This window comes from Echinops telfairi, unplaced genomic scaffold (assembly GCF_000313985.2).
Source record: "Echinops telfairi isolate 266 unplaced genomic scaffold, ASM31398v2 ScPeMD7_7466;HRSCAF=8504, whole genome shotgun sequence".
Classification (NCBI taxonomy): Eukaryota; Metazoa; Chordata; class Mammalia; order Afrosoricida; family Tenrecidae; genus Echinops; species Echinops telfairi.
The window spans coordinates 5,205,798-5,211,033 of record NW_022111366.1 but is presented as its reverse complement, the minus strand read 5'-3'; positions in this window follow the sequence as shown (position 1 = coordinate 5,211,033).

Sequence of the window (5,236 nt, the reverse complement as noted above, 5' to 3'; positions counted from 1 at the left end):
CTCCCCCTCTCCCATGTCCCCCCGGAACTGTCAGTCCCGTTGTTTTCTCCTCCAGATTGTTCATCCAGCCTGTCCTATCCAGACAGGCCTGACCACCAATACCTTTGTGAGTTGTTATTAGACTCAGTTTTAATCAGAAAAGCTCAAAGTTCGAAAGGACCCTATGTGTCCTAAAGAGCTGTTGCAGTTTAATCCCTTTGTTTTGTAGATATGGAGCCTGACTTGCAGAGAGCTATACTGCAGTACAGTTCAAAACCTGTTGGAGAAATACAAACGTCAAAAATGTTTGTGGAAAGTCAGGACGCATGCGCATTTTTCCCAAAGGAGCTCTCCGTGGTAGACTTCACATCTCACACCACTAGACCGGCAGGCGAAGAAGCATTCGTTTAGAAGAGTATACACTAGTAGCCCATTCCCTTCGCAGACAGGGCAAGATAGGACAAAATAACAATTTGAAAATTATCAAGGGTTCATGAGGGAGGTGGGAAAGGGGAGGGAGGGGAAAAATGAAGACCTGATACCAGGGGCTTGAGTGGAGAGCGGATGTTTCGAGAATGATGAGGGCAATGAATGTACAAATGCGCTTTACACAATTGATGTATGTATGGATTGCGATAAGAGTTGTATGAGCCCCTAATAAAACGATTAAAAAAGAAGAAAAAGAAAAAAAACCTCTCTCTTATAAAAAAAAGAAAAGTGAATGGAAGATGCTGTCCCATTTGACAAGCAAGATCAGATTGATTATTCATTAATGATCCCACAGAGGCCATCTTTCTAACAGTCACCACCCTCATTCATTCATCAAGTAGAAAGGTCAGGAAATACAGTTGGTGATAATAACCTCCAATAGACATTAACCACTTTTGGGGGAGCTCAAAAGTTGTCATATTAACTAAGACTATGCCTGTTGCTAGGGATAAGAACCCAGTGTGAACCAGCATTGGCAGAATAGAAGGGAGTAAAGGAAGCCATTTAGAAGAAGGCTCATATAACAAAAGGAAGAACTGGGAGGTAATGACGGGGCCACCAGGTTTGGCTCCTTAGCTCTTGCATGCTTCTGTCAGCCAGCTTCACTGTCTTCAACGGCAGATCGGATCTGCCATCCCAGGAGGTCACACTTATCTTTGGCTCCCAGCTTCCCCAACAGAAAGGATCTGGTACCAGGTCTGACGGTCAAAGTTTCAGAGAAGAAGTCTCATTCACATCTGCTGTTTGAGATGTTTCATCCCAAAACAAACATGTAGGCATCTCAGAGAAGCAGACAGCATGGTGAATAAGCGTACGGACTTGAGGTCAAGGCTTGGGGTTCAAATATTGACACACACACACCCCACCACCCCACCACCCCATACATGTATAGTCTTGGAGAAGTGACTTAAGCTCGCTTAGCTCTGTTTTCTTGTCTGGAAAAGAAGGGTATCTACTTTTACAGGTATTATGCAAGGGTTCAATTGAATAAAATATGTTAGAAAGATAATATAGTACCTGCCACAAAGTCGGCACTTAATAATCCTCACTATTATCATGATTGACTTAGCTTAGAAGATTAGGAGCCCATACGTAGATTGACCCAAAGGCAATTTAATGGAGAAGTAATAGCATAAATGTCGAATCTGGTGATTTGGATTTTCACCTCAGCTTCTGCACTTCTTAAGCTCGCTACACCTTCCACAACTATTTGTGTCTTTGGTTTCTTCATCTATAAAATGGGATGACAACAGTTCCTACCTTGTAAGGTGGTTGCAAGGAACAACTGAGATGATTCATGCAAGTAATTCAGAATTTTGCCTAAAAATATGAATAGTTAGCATGCACCAAAAGTCATCATCATAATCATTATTCTCATTAAGGTTGTACAGGTAGGTCCATGAGATGATAACTTTCCTTGAACCATGATATTAGGAAGAATGTTTCATTTATACATCCATTCATTTAATAAGTATTTTTAAGTGCTTCTGCTGTGCTAGGCAGAGCATGCAGGGTAACAAATAAGACAGACAAGGTATTGATGTCTAGAAGCAAGACTTAGTAATAGACGTCCCCTAAGCCTGCCAATTTTTAGACCCCTGGATTTTCTTTTAATAAACAGCCTTTCAGCCCTTCAGGTGTGTCTCTGCCTTGGTGACGTAGTAGTTGCACGTTGGGTTGCTAACCATACATAGGTGAGCAGTTCGAAACCACCAGCTGTTCCTCCGCAGAAAAATGGAGCTTTCTACTCCTGTGAAGAGTTGACAGTCTCAGAAACTCATTGGGGCAGTTCTACCCTGTCCTATAGGATTGCTATGAGTTGGCATCAACTTGATGGCAACTTTGGTTTTTAGTTTTTTCTCCCCAAAAACAAAAAAACTCAGCTCTACCTGTCTCTTTCTGTTCCTGAGAGATCATTATTCCTTTTTGTACTGTCTAGATGCAGAGTTGTTGGGTGGCACACATGCTTAAACATTGACCCCTCAGCTAGACTACCAGCTGAAAGATTGGTACTTTGAGCTACTCAGAGGTGCCTTGGAAACTAGCCAGGCAACCTGCTTCCAAAAAGTCTAGGTTGTCACGGGTCACAACTGACTTAATGTCAGCTAACAACAACAACTTGTAGAAACATGTCGTATGAAAAGTATAATTCTATATGTTAAGGTTATGGTAGATCAATAGGGACTCGGGAAAACTTTTGTTGGAACAAAGGTTGCAGAAGCTCAACGGCACCCAAAGAGGAGAGTCATTCAAACATGGTTTAATAAGCCTTTACCGCACACCACATGTAAAAATCTTCCCCGGGGGAAGCGCAAACCAAATGGAAAAGCCAAATCTATAAAGCTTCTAGCAGAGAATACAGGAGACGATCTGTATGAAATCTGGCGTGGGAACGATCTCTTGAACAAGATCCCCAGGAAAGAAAAATGTGATACAACTTCCCTACATTAAAACGGAGAACCTCTGTTCGTGAACATGTACCATTAAACGAGAGACCAAGCAAGCTGCCTAGCGAGAAAACTATTTTGCGAGGCATCTAACCGACAAGAGGTTTGTATCCAGAATATATAAAGCATACCTACAAGCCTACAAATCAAAAAGATAATAAAAACAGACAGCACACACAGAAAAAATATAGGGGCAGAATCTTTGAACAGATGCTTCACAGAAAAGAAACCCAAATGGACAATAAACATGAAAAGGTGCTCGACGTCGTCAGCTGAGGGGAAAATGTCAATAAAAGCCACACCGGTATACCACGATACACAGCCCGAGGGCTGCGAGGACATAGAGCGCCAAAAATCCTGGCGAGGGGCTGCTATGGAAGTGTGAATTGGTAAGGCAACTACTACAAACACAGTGATATTATCCAATAAAATAGAAAAGATATGAATAATTTATGAACAAGCAAATCTCCTTCTAGGTATATGCCTCATCAAAACATGCTTATGGGTACTGGATTATATATTTAAGAATGTTCATAGCAGTGTTGAATATTACCTCCAAACCAGAAACCTCCTAAATGTCTATCAGGAGTGGAATGAAAAATATTGTGGTATAGTCATACTATGTAACACTAGAAGAAACTGAAGGAGGCCGGGAGTAGACCTATGTAGCACATTTCAGATGAATCTTAAAGGTAGAATATTGCATACAAACAGCCACATGGTTCAACACATATAATGCATCATTCAATTTATTTTTTGAAAAATTAAGTCAGAATTAAATATTTTGGGGACCATAAAACTATAGAGAAAAACAAGGAAATTGCCATGGAATTCAAATTAGGACACTTGACCAAAGTAAAATGGCTGATCCAAGGTTCGGCGTCTTAACCTTTTAAACTTGTGCTTCTTGCTGACAGGCTGCTAACCTGTACCCAGACCCAACCCTTTAACTAGGGAATGTTTGTGCTGTGGCTAGTCCTCACAGGAGGCACCCACAGTGGTCACCTACATGCTCTCATAGGGCCTTTTGAAGAAGATCGCTACCCTGCCCATTGTGTAAGAGGCCCGCAAGCAATGTGTACAGCCACTTCCAAGTAAGGTGTTTGGCATTCCTAAAGTGGCTTTCTCAAGGTCTGACTTGAATTTTGTCCTAGGCTCTGCTTCTTTTCCTGAGACAGTAAACCTATTGCGGTGGCAGCATCAACTGACCTCTAACTTCACGAGGGAGGGGAGTCAGCATCAGCATCAACTACCCAAGGCTGATTTCTAAGAGGCAGAGTTCACACGTGCCATTTCTCTCGGACCCTTTTCACCAAACTGTGACACCAAATATCCTTCCCACGGCCCTCTCTCTAGCTGAGTTTGAGCATCTGTTGCAAGGTCCACATAAAATTCATAGGCGATATTCACCATCGGGGGGTTTATTTAGAAGTCACAGGCTCACAAGTCAGGATCAGAAGTTGCTCAGGACGTAGTTTTTTGGTCAGACAGCTCCTCTCAGCTGTGCCCATAGACACATCTCTCTCCTGACCTTGATCTTTCAGCCCCCTGGGCTTCCAGCCTCCTCTTTGTTCAGGCAACTGTTACAATACTCTTTCTGCTCTGCCAATGCCAGGAGGCACTGCACTCGGCCACCCAGGCGCTTGGCTTTCTTGCTCGTGGGACTTTTTCCTTCCAGACTCCTGGTCCTGCTGCCCCTGCTACTGGGTCGGAGGCTTTTTAGCACAGGAAGCTGGGGCCCAAAGAATTCCTGCTCTTATTTCCTGATAACAGGAAGGTCACCTCCTTTCTGTTTCTGGGACGGCTCATTTTAAGCCAAGCAAGATGGCTACCAGGATTTGCATGGTGCTATGCTCCTTAAGGGTGTCATGGGCCTTAAATACATTAGCCAGCTACTCAGGCTGCTTGGTGGCCACAGGCACTTCATTTGCATAGCTCCCCGCAGTCATGTGGTGATAGTAACAAAGATGATGACTACAAAGGCCATATTAAGTAATTCACTGTACCCAAGTGACCCATGGTGAGGAAACAAGGAGGGACAGCCTGCCAAAAGGAAGAATGTGGTTGAAAGAAGAATAACTAGTATGCACAAAAATGCCAGAAATTTGTCTGCACATAGTCTTAAAGATATACAGAATATAGCGAATTAGAAGAACTTATATTAGCTAGCCAATCAGAATACTCCTTGTTTTGAACCCCTGAGTCTAGCCTTTATCTATCGTCAAGAAACTGCCACCCCTCAGATTCATGCTCTCCATATGTTGACAGTCTACGACTCCCCATTCAAGTATTCTTGTGCTTTCAATAAATCCTTGGGGTTT